Raw genomic sequence first — 16,278 nt, 5'->3', positions numbered from 1 at the left:
ACACAGGTACAACACATTGTGAGAACTCATAACAAGGAAGCAGACTTACTTGCAAATTAAAAGCTTCAAATGGCGGTAGGAGGTGTGAAACTATATGAACCCAAATATCAAGGTCAAGAGGAGCTAAAAGACATTATCTTCTTTCTACAAGTAGGTGATTGTCCCAAACACTTAGACAAGGTGCAAAGACATAGACTAGTTAAGAAGGCCACACCTTACCAGTTGATCGGGGATGATTTATATCACAAAGGGAAAGATTTGGTCTTGAGGAGAGTACCAGGTGTGCAAGAGATAGAGAAAATTCTTCTTTCATGTCATGATGATGTCTGTGGTGGTCACTTTTCTCAAGATATTACAAGTAGGAAGATTTTACAAGCAGGGTTTATTTGGCCGAGCTTACATCGTGATGTCCAATATTGGTGTAAGGCATATAAGCCATGCCAAATTGCTGGGGATAGACGACTAACATATGAGCCTCAAGTCTCGATAATATCTTATGGACCTTTCAAAAAGTGGGGTGTGGATGCAATAGGTCCCCTACCTCGTACTTCTACAGGGAAGGTTTTCATCATCATGGGTGTTGACTACATGACACGATGGGCGGAAGCAACAAGCACAACCCGAATCACAGCTGAAGAGGTATCAAAGTTTATTTTTGACCATATTTGTAGTAGGTTTGGAACACCCCTAGAAATCTTAGCAGATCGAGGCCCGGGTTTTAGGGCTGACCTTCTGAATGATCTCTAGAGGAGGTTAAAAGTGAAACACCTGCATTCCACACCCTACTATCCTCAATGCAATGGATTGGTGGAAAAAATGAATGGAATGATATGTAAGATCATTTCTAAGTAGGTTGTGGAACGGCCTAATGATTGGGATCGCCATTTGACGGCTGCTCTTTGGGCGTATAGGACATCTTTCAAGGTATCTACCCAATTCACCCCTTTTCATCTAGTTTATGGACAGGAGGCACTTCTCCCCATTAAGGTAGAGCTCTCAAGCTTGCGCGTTCTTGCAAGAGTGGCAAAAAAACCAAAAGAGGTTCTACATGAAAGGATCTTAGATCTCCAACGACTCGAGCTAGATAGAGAAGAGTCCATTGATCACTACATCACCAAAGCGACAAGCCAAAGGGACAAAATCAACAAGAAGCTCAAGGGGAAAGGATTGAAGGAAGGTATGTTGGTTCTTCGCTATGATAACCGACTTGATACTCGACTTGACAAAAAGTTTTTGCAAAGATGGGAGGGACCTTTCATGATAAAAACAAAGTTTGGGAATGGTAGGTACAGATTAGCATATTTATCAGGAAAACTCCACAAGACCAGAGTCAATGGATGGAGATTAAAGCCCTACTTTCAACGTATCAATCCGTTGATAGGAAGTCATCTGCCTACATCGTCTAAGCTCCAAATTGGCAAGGCTCCCTTCGGCTTGGCAAATGCTCCACCTATTTTTAAAGCTTTGATGTGCAAAGAAGAACCAGCCTTGGAATATGAACATACCCAAGGCAACCCTCCCATCTCCAATTTATGGGATTGAGGTAATGAAAAGCAGGTCTAATGGAGTAAAAGAGTGCAGGACACTCCTCCTATTGAAAAAAAAAAAGTGGAAAAGGAAAAATGACAAAAAAAAGAGAAAAAAAAAATCAACACCGTCCTCCTAAAGATATGAATATCTCTAGGCTTGGGGGAGGGCTAATATGAGTGGCATAAAATGGTAACCATCTTTTTGCAACATTTTTCAGCCTACTCAACGTCCTCTTCCTCATATGTGTATATATTTTTCTACGCTATTACGTTATCTAGAGTAAATTTCCCCTCTTCGTTTAACCTTTGTGGCGACACATACATTGTACTCTTCCCAAAAAATGTCACCTTAGTCATATATTTATATTACCACCCTTTTCTTTTTTGCTTTGTAAATAAAAGTAAGCATACAATAACCAACTATCTACCCCCAAACTTTCTTACCTCTTGTGAATTAGTAGTAGAAAAATAATATATCCATCTTCCATCCCATATAAATAAATTACCATGGAAAATCAACTCTCCACTTGTCTTTACCAAAGATTATGGTCCATCTCTACAAGTCTTCTATGCCCCCTACATAGGTGGCCCAATATCTCTTAAGAATATACATATAGTTTTTCTCCTTTCAAAAAGACTCACATTGTATATTCTTTTCACAAGAAAATAATATTGGGCCCTCCTCTATTTGTTTAAGCATCATACCCTTTTGAAAAAGCATGATTCCCCTTGGATGCATACAAGCAAAGGGCCCATACAAGAAGACTTGGGAGCAAAAGGTTCCCTAGCCTCGTGTGGACCTTCCAAACCGAATTCCTTGGTGCATGGTCGTGAAGAATAGTCCAAATTCATATCAAACATGTTGAGAAGGTCAAATTTGCCTTTTGAAGCATGTCATTCCGAGCTACAGGTAAAACATTATGGTCAAAATAGTGTAAATCTGTCAGATTCGCAGCAAAAGGGAACTGTAAATCAAGTAAATCAAGAGGGTGAGATCTTATTTTTCCCCTACTCATCTTCTAGAAGAGCAATGAGTGTTCAAGGTCACTTGCATGTGATGGGACCAACCTAAAGATGCTTTCTAAATGCCAAGACAGACAAGTTGAGATACCCCGCAGGAGCCACCCGTAGGGCCTCATGGTGGGGCCCACCTACATTATGCACCCCTATGGAGCCTTCACGGTCTAAAATGATATTTTTGGTGAATAAATAGTCCCTTTTATGTCCAATATTCAATGAGTGGTCAAAGGACACTTAATTAGGGCTAATCACTCACCCTAATTAAGTGTAGCATAATCCCACTCCTACACAACTATAAATAGCCCCCCTTGGAGAGACTCAAGGACACACACCTATATTTTCAACTTCATGTTGTTTCTTGATCAATAGTAGAGAAAACCCCAACTCTCCCTCTTTTACATCCTCCCTCCTAACCCTCCTCTTTGGAAGAAGTGCAACTCTATCGTCCACTCTTTCTATTCTACAATCTCTTACTCCATCAACCCAATAAATCATTTGTAGCACCTCAATAACTTGTAAATACATCATGATCTCTCTCATGGTTATGTTAATGATCATTAAATCATCTTCAAAACTTTCAAGTGTCGCAATTCGTGATGGTTAGCCAGTGTCTGTCCTCCCTTAAAAGGTGTGCGAGAAATCAAGTAAGTGTTGTATTCTCAATTTACCATTGGTTTGTTTCTCCACAGTTATTCAATTGGTCTAAAGAAATTTCTCACTCCAACTCTCTTTTGCTTCATTACATATGCATGTGGCTACCTCTCATGGTGATTTTATTTGTGTCACGTTGTGAGCGGGATGGAAACACACACAACTCCTCTATAATGACCCGACACACACTCTTGGGATGATACACACACACATTATGGGGCACCACTCGGCTTACACAACCAGCCTGGCCGAGACAGGAAACACACAAACGGAGTGAGAAGAGAGAGATTTCCTACTTGCCCACTCAACACTCACACATACACACTTACACACACACTCTCAATTCAGCTCAAAGGAGGCAAATTGCTGTTGTTTAGACTCAATGAAGCTCATCCCAACACCAATGGGGCAAATAGTTTACACAGTATTGAGGAAATACACCAGATACAACCACAAAGTTAAGTAGAGGCTTCACTCACCGGAGAAGATTACACAGAAAAACAACAAAAAATCTGTGAGGAATTTGGCAAAATGGACAGCGCCATTACGTCCGGAATGCCCAAAAACCCCAGTCTTCAATGTCAAAGTGCTCAAATCCGACCTCGGATGAGCAGTTTAGGGCCAAAAAATGCTCCAAAAAACAGCAAAAACACACTTGCGGCTGTTCCTCCTCTAGTCTCCATGTTTTTTCTGGTCTTCTCCCTCTTTTTTCAGTTTCCACACTTAGCTTTATTAGTTGGGCACCCTTGGCCTTTTAGATGACCTCAAACGGACCCCGAACAGGCCAAAAACTGACCTCGCAGTGCATAGTTGTCACCTTTTTGCATCATCCGCACACCTGGCACTCATTTCTTTTCAATAATGCGTCTCGCAACCACGTGAAGTGGACCCAAAAAGTGGTCCTCATGATGACCTTTCTGCATAAGTATCACAAGAAAACACCCACGTCGTGTCTGTACTTATCCACGTGCAAGTATTGACCCCATTCGACCTCCTGACGCCACTCGATGCCATCTGAAGCACCTGCTTACCTCATGTCGTCGGCCCGCGGATAGCTTCCTCGAGAAGTTTTACGCGCTACCAACTTCTCCTTATTGTAGAAAAAACACACTGCTACTGATAATAGTGAAAATCGCTGCACTATGTACACCCTGTCTTACCTGTACACACGTGGGCCCCACATAACCACCTGGCTATGGAAATTGGGCAATCCTTTATTCAATGCACCATGCATGTGTATGTACATATGTGCAATCCCTTGCTCCAAAAAACTCCTGACATAATTTGCCCATCCCCTAGCCTGCTAGATCATTCATGATCAGCAGCAGCAAAAAGCGATATGAGACTCGCAGCGTCACAAATCTCCTCATCCTTCACCAACACTCCTTGATCCACATACAGCTCATCTTGCTCGACCATCATCAACCTGGCATGATACAATTTAAGACGCAATCCATTTATCCTTGACTTATGTAGAAACCCATCCAGGTTAGCAAACTGATATGTACCATTCGGGAAACACTCCACTACCTTGAAAGGGCCTTCCCACTTAATTTGAAACTTCTTTTGGAAGGTGTTGTCCAGCTTACTGTTGTAGCGCAAAACCAAGTCATGCTTCTTGATACCCTTACTTTTGACCTTTTCATTTATCTTTGCCAAAACCCTATCTTGCATCTACCCATAATGTTCCAATGCACTCATCCTATCCAGCTGAACCTCTTGTAGCTATAAGAGCCTCTCTTCAAATGCATCACGAGGCGGCCCAAGCAACTTCTCTAACATCTTGACCGCAGGCAACTCTACTTCCACAGGCAATAGTGCTTCTTTTCCATACACCAAATGAAATGGAGTAAACCCTGTACCTGTCTTCACCGAAGTACGGTAAGCCCATAATGCACTAGGCAATTCCAAATCCCAATTCTTTCCTTGGTGCTCTGTCACTTTCGAAAGAATCTGTACCAACTCACCATTGAATCTTTCATTTAAGCCATTACACTGTGGGTAATAAGGAGTGGTATGCTGGTGCCTAATCTTCATCTTTGCACATAAAAAATCTAGCAGTTTAGCTCTAAATGCTGGCCCCTTATCTGAAAGTAGCTCTAATGGCACCCCAAACTTGCAACATATTTCATCATACACAAATTTTGCCACATCCTTTGCAGTGATCTGTTTTACTGCTATAGCCTCTGCCCATCTAGAGAGATAGTCCACTGCAATCAAAATATAGCTTTTGCCCCTGCTTGTGATAGGTAACGGGCCTATTGCATCAATACCCCACATTTCAAACACATCAAACGCCATAATGGTTTTTCGTAGCTCTGGCTTCAACACTCTCTTCCCAAATGCTTGACACCTATTGCAAGACCTACACCAATGGTGAACATGCTTGTGCAAACTAGGCCATACATACCCCTCTTGCAAAATCTTATGCAAGGTGATCTTTAGAGCAAAATGGCCACCACATGCGCCTTCATGATTCTCTTCCAACACTCTATAAAGCTCCTCTCTCCAAGGTACACGTCTCAACACAAGATCAGCCCCTTTCATGTATAAGAAATCACCAATCAATTTGTACATGTATGCTCTACGCACAAAACCATACTTCTTAGACTTCTCAATCTCCTTTGGAATGATTCCTGTTAGCAAAAACTCCTCTTCTTGAGCCAAACTTTCCCGGCCATGATAAAGAGGTAAAGTGGTCCTCACCACAAATAGCTCCCCAATCATGCCTTGAGCTGCTTCATGTGCCTCTCCATTTAGAGCACATTCAATGTGTCTGATGCTCCATGCTTCGAACTTTTTTAACAGGCCTTTAATTTTGAAGCACATTTCCTTCAATGAGGTGTTCTTGCTCTTCCACACACCCAGCACTTGCTTCACCACTAACAAGGCATCACCTTTTATGCTCAAACTTTGAACCCCATGCTTCAAACAAATGTGTAATCCGGCTTCCAGAGTAGCATATTCAGCCTCATTGTTACTATGAGCATCCAATTTGAACCCTCTCTTGCATACTAGCTTCCCCTCTGGATCATAAAGTGCTATACCCCCTGAAGCTGCATCATGGCTCTTTCTGTATGAACCATCAAAGAACAACACATGTGCATTGCTGATCTGTGGCACTTATTCAACTACCTTTCTCACCACCTCTTCCTTAACAATAAGGGGGTTCTCCTTGTAGGTCAACAAATCAGCTAGGGTAGCCCTTGTACTATCTTCCACTAGAAAAGAGAACTCAAACTCTTGCAGCTCAATTACCCATTTCTTCACCACATTGGACATGTTAGTACCATTAATTAACTGTGGCAAAAATGCATAACTCTTCAAGAAAACAAAAGGCCGTGGTAGCAAGTAATGACGAAATCGTTGACAAGCAAATATTACACTGGCCATCACTAGCTCTACTTCCGAGAACTTTCTCTCCGCTACCAACTTCACTCGGCTTGCACAATACACTGGCCTCATATAATGGCTACCCTTCCCCTTTTGCAATAGCATGGCTCCAATGGCATCATCCCCTACTGAGGGATTTACATAAAAAACTTTCTCCCAATCAGGAGCCTGCATGGCTGACAACCCCCCTAACACCTCTTTCACCTCTTGAAACACTTCTTCACACTTGTCATCCCATTACAATGGATCATGCTTTGCCACTTGTTGTAATGGATAAAGAAGCTGCGAAGACAATGGAATAAACCATGCCATGTACTTCACTTTGTGTATAAAAGTTGCCAATTGCTTCGTACTCGTAGGTGATGGAAGAAGAATAATAGACTTAACCTTTTCTGGATCAGCCTCAATGCCATTTTCTGACACCATATGGCCCAATAACTTCACCCTTGGCTGTGCTAGATGACATTTCTTTGGATTTAGTTGTCCTCCACATTCATCATATCAAGCCAATACCATTTGCAGCTTCTCATGGTGTTTAGCCCTACTGCTATAAACACAGAAGTCATCCATAAAAGCTTTAACACAACTACCAATGAATGGTTCCAACACCCAATTTGCTCTCTCTTGATAGAAGGAAGGTCCATTTGACAACCCAAATGGCAATACTGTGTAGCAATAGCAGCCCCATGGCGTAATAAAAGTGGTCTTTGTGCGGTCTTTAAGAGCAATCTTCAATTGAAAATAGCCTGAAAAACCATCACACGCACTGTACCTCTCATAACCTTCCATTGAATCCAAGATCTGATCGATGAATGGAAGAGGATATGGGTTCTTCTTAGTGGCTGCATTTAAGGGTTTAAAATCTACACAAATTCTCCACTTCCCATCCTTCTTTGGACTGACTACAACTGGACTCACCCATTCTGTGGTCTCCACAGGGACTATGAACCCTGCCTTCAACAACTTGTCCACCTCTTCTCGCAAGGCTTCCATTTTCTCTTGACCCATCCTTCTTAGCCTTTGCCGCATTGGCTTAGCACCTTCTTTCAGCTCTATATGCATCTCTTTGCCCTTGAACCCTCTGATCTCTTCATATGAAGTAATGAACAAATCAGGAAAACTAGCCAGCATGTGCAAATATATATCCTTCTCCATAGCTGAGAGGTCTCCACTGATCATTTGTGTCATCAATTCCTGCTTCTTTGACAACTCAACCTTGGTTTGCATCATCCCTTCAATCACTTCATAAGGCCCTTCACTTTTATCTTCAACCTCATTCGCAAATGCAACTAAACCAAACTCCTGGATTTCTTTGTCCATCAAAAGAAATGCAACATCAGCATCCTCATCACTGCTGGTAGTGCTATCACTGTCCTCATCTGTCACCGTGGAAGAGTCTTCATCACTAGACTCATCCTCATCTTCATAAAGCTCCTCTAATCGTTTCCTTGTGTCCATATTATAAAGCTTCTTGGTACCTGTCTTTCCATAGAGGCTAATCGTACCATGTCGCCAATCTTGAACAGCTCCCACTGCACGTAACCATGGTCTGCCCAGTATAATAGGATATGCCCCCAACCCTGCTGGCATCACATGAAAATCAACCACTGCCTTTGCATCATATGCCTCCACTTCTAAGCTCTTTACAACACCCAAGCATTTTACTTTTTGTTGGTTTGCCAATCTGATCCGAAAACCTGACACCCCAGCCACTGTGAGACCCATCTTCTCAACACATGAGTGTGTTATGACGCATATTTGGGCTCCGCCATCCACATAACCTTGTCCCAAATTTTTCCTTTTATGCCACACATCTACTATTGGACAAATGTCTGGTAGCTCATCCATTGCCAACACCTTTACTGAACCTCTCTCTGGCTCTTTCTCCATTGGGTTAACCATCCTCTTCCACTGTCGCTTTAGCTTAGGCACCATCTCTATAAGCTTCCCAAAAGTAACATCTGCCTTCTTGCTCATCAGATCCTCCTTCAAGTCATAGCTTAATTGCCCATCCCCTAGTGGAAAATCTGAAACATGAAACTTTCGACGAGCTCTCCTTTTCCTCTTGGCCTTGACATCCTCGCCTTCATGGCTCTTTCCTTTCTTCTTACTAGGACCTGGGGCACTTCTTCCTTCCTTATCCTCTGTGGTCCTCTTCCCAATAGGCATCACTAATGTATACTCTAGCTTTGATGCCTTCTCCAAGGTGACTACACTTAGCACTTTTGTCTTTCCCTTTTCCTCCTGGGTCAGTCGATTGGTTCCTTTGTCTCCCTTAATTTCGATGCCATAATCATTTGACCTAGTTAGCACCTATCTTGGCAATGGATACATGTCTCCACCCATCCTTGATGGCTTATCACATTGCGGGCTGATGTGACCCATCTCTCCACAATTGTAACATGTGGGTGTCTGCCTCCAAAACCTACCATTGCTTTGTCCAACACCATTCCTAGGCCTTTCTTCACCTCCTGGCTGATTTGCAAACCTCCCTCAACCTCGATTATTTCCCACTTGACCTAGCATGTTTAGGCTGAGATTCTTCATCAAATCTACCACTTGCCTCATGTCTTGCCTTAGCCCATCATCTTGCACCGATGTAGTAACCACTGCTGGCATAACCTGAGTAGTAACAGGAACCACTGGTTCATGATGAACCCCTGACATGCGACCTTGTAAAGAGTCCATAGGCTGAAATTCAGACCTCATGGGCAAAGACTCCACCCCTAACTGGCTCATTTTCCTCAGCTTCCACTCTTTGTTCCTTGCTACCTCTAGTGCATCTTCATATGTCCTAGGCTTTTTTAGCTCCACTCTCCAACGTATATTCTCCCAAAGACCAGCCAAGAACCTGTCCTTCTTCATCATGTCAGGCAGGGGTACCTGTGGTGCTAAGGCCTTGCACATCCGCTCCCATGCCAATGAGAACTTACGTATGTACGCATCTACTGGCTCACCTTCCTTTTGCACCAAACCTTGTACTTCTTGCTACACTTTGTCAGGATCTTCTATCTTCATAAACTCCACTTCCAACCCATGCCTTAGATTGTCCCAACTCAATCTTACAGGTGGATCCGCTGCACGCAACTCCTCTTCGAATGTTTTGGACCAGACTCGTGCATCACTCTTCAAACAAATTTGGAGAAGACGTAACATCTGCGCAGGGTCATGAATCTGGTTGCTAATGCAGGCAACCTCCATCTTTTCCAAAAAATCTTCCACATCTTCATCACTTCTTCCATGAAACTCCGGATAAGAGAAAGCCATGGCTACCCAAGTTACAATGCTTTGAGAACCCCTTTGAACACACGTGCAAGAACCCAAAACTTTTGACTACCCAATCCCCAGAAACTTCAATGGAGCTCAACTTTAGATAAGGAAAAACACATGCACATCAAATGAGTTTTCCTAGTTGATCATCGGAATTACAACATGCAAAGGACATTCCAAGATCTCTCGTAATCTTCTTGGCCCGAACATAAAGACTATGCGCTGTTGGAAAAAAATCTTCCTGGACACATGAACATTTATCTGGATTCTTTGAGTTAAATGAAATGGAGTGAATTGAGGGCCATTTTGATCATCCATTAAAGCCAACCATGAAGCTCCCAAGAAGGCACACCTGACTTATCCTCTGATTTTGCCAAAATTTCAGCAACATAACAGCATAAATGGCTCAAAAGACCAAAAAATCAGCCATCATAACTTGGAAAAATTTTGGTAGAGTTTCCCCAGAAATAGAGCAGTAGGAACCCAAAATATAAAGTGTATATGTATGCATAAACTGTCAACAATAGAAGCCGAGCATCAAGTAGGACTCACTAGTACATAGCCTATGGCGAGGTCACAAAAAGGGTGCTACAGCTACCTGTATCACCGAAAGGATCTCCACATTTGAGAATCCCCCAGCTCAATAAAAACCTCACGCTATCGACCCTCACACGAAGGCTAATGCAAATTGCGCATAGTCAAGTCTAAGAAATGACTATCTTCCAGACCAAGTCTCAGAAATGGCTGGAACTGCCAAATACAACCAAGTGTGGATCCACAAATGCGTACAATGGCAGTTTCCACAAGTAACGTACAATCCAGTAGACAATGCGCTCAAATAGGCGCCAAGTGATGCATACCCACAACAACTGCAAGTGACATCACTGCTAGTATATCACTGTACTCCAGCTACCTATACTTGTGTGAATCACCTATACCTGTACCTGTCCTTGTAACCTGTAACCTGTAACCTGTAACCTGTAACCTGTAGCCCCGAATCTCGAAGCTTGAAGCTCGAAGCAGAAGGTACTCGAAAGATCCTCAGTGGAGGCACCAAAAGAATGTGAGCGGGATGGAAACACACACAACTCCTCTATAATGACCCGACACACACTCTTGGGATGATACACACACACATTATGGGGCACCACTCGGCTTACACAACCAGCCTGGCCGAGACAGGAAACACACAAACGGAGTGAGAAGAGAGAGATTTCCCACTTGCCCACTCAACACTCACACATACACACTTACACACACACTCTCAATTCAGCTCAAAGGAGGCAAATTGCTGTTGTTTAGACTCAATGAAGCTCATCCCAACACCAATGGGGCAAATAGTTTACACAGTATTGAGGAAATACACCAGATACAACCACAAAGTTAAGTAGAGGCTTCACTCACCGGAGAAGATTACACAGAAAAACAACAAAAAATCTGTGAGGAATTTGGCAAAATGGACAGCGCCATTACGTCCGGAATGCCCAAAAACCCCAGTCTTCAATGTCAAAGTGCTCAAATCCGACCTCGGATGAGCAGTTTAGGGCCAAAAAATGCTCCAAAAAACAGCAAAAACACACTTGCGGCTGTTCCTCCTCTAGTCTCCATGTTTTTTCTGGTCTTCTCCCTCTTTTTTCAGTTTCCACACTTAGCTTTATTAGTTGGGCACCCTTGGCCTTTTAGATGACCTCAAACGGACCCCGAACAGGCCAAAAACTGACCTCGCAGTGCATAGTTGTCACCTTTTTGCATCATCCGCACACCTGGCACTCATTTCTTTTCAATAATGCGTCTCGCAACCACGTGAAGTGGACCCAAAAAGTGGTCCTCATGATGACCTTTCTGCATAAGTATCACAAGAAAACACCCACGTCGTGTCTGTACTTATCCACGTGCAAGTATTGACCCCATTCGACCTCCTGACGCCACTCGATGCCATCTGAAGCACCTGCTTACCTCATGTCGTCGGCCCGCGGATAGCTTCCTCGAGAAGTTTTACGCGCTACCAACTTCTCCTTATTGTAGAAAAAACACACTGCTACTGATAATAGTGAAAATCGCTGCACTATGTACACCCTGTCCTACCTGTACACACGTGGGCCCCACATAACCACCTGGCTATGGAAATTGGGCAATCCTTTATTCAATGCACCATGCATGTGTATGTACATATGTGTAATCCCTTGCTCCAAAAAACTCCTGACAACGGTATTGCATAGATGGAGATGAGCTCTCTATGCAAAGTGTGTTAGTTTGATGTAAGTGATTCTCTTGTGTGTTTGAGAGGCAAGTCTTGTGCGCATGATTTTTTGATGAGTGCTTGAGAGAGGAGGAGTTTGGATGTATTATGGGTATTCTTATGGGGAGAAGGTGAATGCTATTCCACAAATTGCATATTTCACTTGATGCATGGCATTGGGTTGCATAATCGTTGATGGTGTTCAAGTGTCCAAAGTGTATATAGAGTAAGGGGGTTTTCAAAGTGTGTTGCTTGAGTGGGTGAGTACAAGTGTTATTTTGATTGGTTTCCTTCTCCACTCCCAAAAGAAGGTGGTGCCCCAAGTAGTGTGCGTACACGAACATTTTGTGAGGGTAGGCCCATTGGTTTGGGTTTAGAGGCCCCATTTCAAAAAGCTCACCCTTACTAGCAAGCACAATCAAGTGGTCGATGCACTTTCACAACGACCAAGGGTAAATGTGGTATCTATAGCAACTCACAATGATCTATCTTTTATGATATATGAGTATGCTACTGACTAAAACTTTAAGTACATAATTCCAGCCTTTGCTATAGGGAAGAAAAAAGAACCATTCACCTTGAAGGATGGTTATCTTCCAAACGGAAATAGGCTATGTGTTACTCACCCATAGAATAAGAAAGTCATGTATGAATCCCATACTTCTCCTTATGCGGGGCAAAGAGGGAATCCATAATCTACTCTTCAAGGAGTAGAAATGTATTTTTGTTGGTCTACCATGAAAATTAAACATACAAGAGTATATTTCAAAATGCGTGGTATACCAAAAGTTGAAATTTGATCAAGGGAAGCAACTTGGATTGTTTCAGTTTGATAGGCTTAACAAGAAAACACACTCTATGCTTGTCAAAAAGACTATTAAGGCACATCAAATGGCAACCCTCTTCAGATCTCAAATTTTCAAGCATCATGGCTTTCCAACATCCATAGTGTCGGACAAAGATTCTGGAATGACCAGTAATTTCTAGAAGGGTCTCTTTGAGAATCTAGGAAGTAGATTAAATTTCTCTTTTGGCCTATTGACATCCACAAATAGATGACCAAAGTGAAATAACTAATCTAACAATTCTTGATCTACTAAAATCCTATGTCATGGAAGTAGATCAATGTTCTCAATGATAGAAGTACCTACCCCTTATAGAGTATGCGTACAATGATATTGTACATACTTCTATGGGGAAAGTACTTTTTGAGGTTAAAGAATGAAGATCCAAAGTCCCTTACTACTTAAAGTACATGGGAAGATCTTCGTTGCTGATGAATATAGCCGAGAGCTACAAGAATCTTTTACAAAGATTAAAGGGGTTATATCCATCTCACATGAAAGGCAAAAAGGGTTGTTGCTAATAAGCACAGAAGAGCCTTAGCCTTTAAGGAAAATGATTGGGTCTTGCTAAAGTTTCTCAAGGCTCATCTGAGGCATACTACGGCCAAGATTCCTACGGACCACCAAGAGTGTGATGCTAAACTAGCAAAAAGATACTATGGTCCTTAAAATTCTTAAGCCACTCAATGAGATGGCTTATCAATTGAAGTTGCCCAACCATTGGCTCATGCACAATGTTTTCCATGAGAACCTACATAAGCCTTACAAGGGAGTACCATCAAAAGAAGCAATAGTTGCAGACCCTCCAAAAATCAAAGATCAAGAAGAAGTACGTCAATCTAGGTCCATCCTATGACATGAAGACAAGTTATTAAGAAACGGTAAGATTATCTGACGATATCTTATTAAGTTAAAGAATTATCCTTTTAAAGATTCTATATGGATGCAAGGAACCTAGCTTAAGGATAATATGAACCTTGTCAATGCTTACAATGCTGCACTAGAGTAAGCATCTGAAAAGGCACTTTAAATGAAAAATGTTTTTGTCTTATAAGACTAGTTTTTGTTTTATTGTGCACAAATTCAAATAGTATGCATGCTTAGAATCATGTTTGTGGTGACGACGTCTCCCAAACACCAAGTAGAACTTGTCACTATACTTTGGAAGTATGATATGGACTAAAGAACAGACATACTTGCGGCAACAACGTCTCCCAGGCACCAAATGGACTAGTCATCCATCTTGGAATGATGTCATAAGGTAAAAAGGGATCCTCTACCCGCTTTTTAAAAAAAACAACTAATGACTAGGCTTTATCTTCTCTACCTCATGGTCAAGGACGACTATGATTTCAAGAGAGAGGTAATGTCATAAAATATAATATCTAACTTTACCAAATGATTTTCTCATATTAAATTTATCATTTAATGTGGGAGAATAAATGCGAACAATAGTTAGAATAGAGACGTTTTCTTCTAGACCTATCTCAACAACACGGGACCAAAAGGAGAGATGGTTGCATCTCAATAGGGGTCCAAAAGGAGATCGTCTATCAAAGACCAATGTGCAATAAGTGCTTCTAGACCTATCTCAACACGGGACCAAAAGGAGAGATGATTTCATCTCAATAGGGGTCCAAAAGGAGATTTTCTATCAAAATTTGCAATAAGTGCTTCTAGACTTACCTTAGTAGGGGACCAAGAGGATAGATGGTTACATCTCAATAGGGGTCCAAAAGGAGGTAGTCTATCAACGAGCAATGTGCATCTAATGGAGCTTAAAATACCTTAGGGTTAGCTTCATTAAAGACCTCCAATGGTTAGTGTTAAAAGTCCTTTGACCTAGGCAAGCTAGGGTTGAGCTTGAGGTGGGAACCCGACCTAAGCTTGAGGTGCTTGATGACTAAGGTGCTTGAGATGCTTGTCGTTCTTGATGACTAAGTTGCTTGAGGTGCTTGTCGTGCTTGATGATTAAGGTGCTTGAGGTGCTTGTCATGCTTGATGACTAAGGTACTTGATGTGCTTGTCATACTTAATGAGGAAGGTGCTTGAGGAGCTTCCCATGCATGGGGGGTAGGTGCTTGAGTCAAAAAGAGACCCTACAAACCTAACGAGGAAGGTTCTTGAGAAGCTTCCCATGCATGGGAGGTAAGCTTGATTAAAAAAGAGACCATTCAAACTTAATGAGGAAGGTGCTTGAGAAGCTTCCCATGCATGGGAGGTAAGGTGCTTGAGTCAAATAGAGACCCTACAAAGGAGGGGGAAAGTCCCAAAGTTAGGGGATACATGTCAGACTCTCCCTATGCTGAGCCACATGGTGTGCTTGAATGCTATTGGTTGGGCTAAAGAGGGGTCCAATGAGCTTCTAGTTCCATTGAGCAAATATCTAGATATTTTCAAGCTCTCTCTCTCTCTCTCTCTCTCTCTCTCTCTCTCTCTCTCTCTCTCTCTCTCTCTCTCTCTCTCTCTCTCTCTCTCTCTCTCTAAGGGGTAAGGAGGACACTTGTCCTCAGACTACCCATGTACTTGAAATGTATGGTGCATATGATTGGCTAGGGGGAGAGGGGCCCAATGAGCTTGAGGCATGAGCAAAAAGTAGAACTAGCTCCAAGCAAGCAAGGGGTGTTCTGGGGAAGTATACACCACTCACACACTCATTTTGTGGATTCACTCTCACCTGGTGAAAGTAGAGGAGTTCCACCTCCTTCTCCAAGCTTGTGAGAAGTGAGAGACTATGCCAACACTCTTGGCTATGGAATGCAAATCCAACCAAGAGTCATGCTTCAATGTTTAAGCTTGCCATCTTCATTACTATGATATTATGTATGCTAGCAAGAAGAGTGATGATAAGTGAGGAACTATTTCTTTCTCCTATGGAATGTTTCTTCTTCCTCTTCCCTACCCTCATTCCCCGCTAGCTCTCTCCACCTTGAAGGTGTTTGAGGCCTTGGGACTGAGGCTTGGGATAGTTAATGCTTTCTACAAAGTTTATGTTATGCTTGTGATGCATGAATCTTTCCATCTTCATTGCATCACTAGGTCACAAGGAACACAAAGATTGTATTGTACCAAGTCTCTTTTGATGGGAGAAACTATAATACAAATGCCTATTGGAGGGGGGACCGGCTCCGTATGAACCCGGTCCTCAATTGTTGTCATGTTCTATAAACACTCTCTCTTGCAAAAGCATTGTTCATGACAAGTTAACTAAGTACCATGTCTATGTTGCTACCATCAATTAAGTTCACCCGCTGTGCTCACAAAGTAATCTCACAAAAGTGCTTTATCTAATTTTCTAATTCTGCAACTCTCAAAGTTCATAGGCCATTTC

Source organism: Adiantum capillus-veneris, chromosome 24, assembly GCF_014529385.1.
Source record: "Adiantum capillus-veneris isolate H3 chromosome 24, ASM1452938v2, whole genome shotgun sequence".
In the NCBI taxonomy this organism is placed as follows: Eukaryota; Viridiplantae; Streptophyta; class Polypodiopsida; order Polypodiales; family Pteridaceae; genus Adiantum; species Adiantum capillus-veneris.
Note: the sequence above shows the minus strand (reverse complement) of the source record.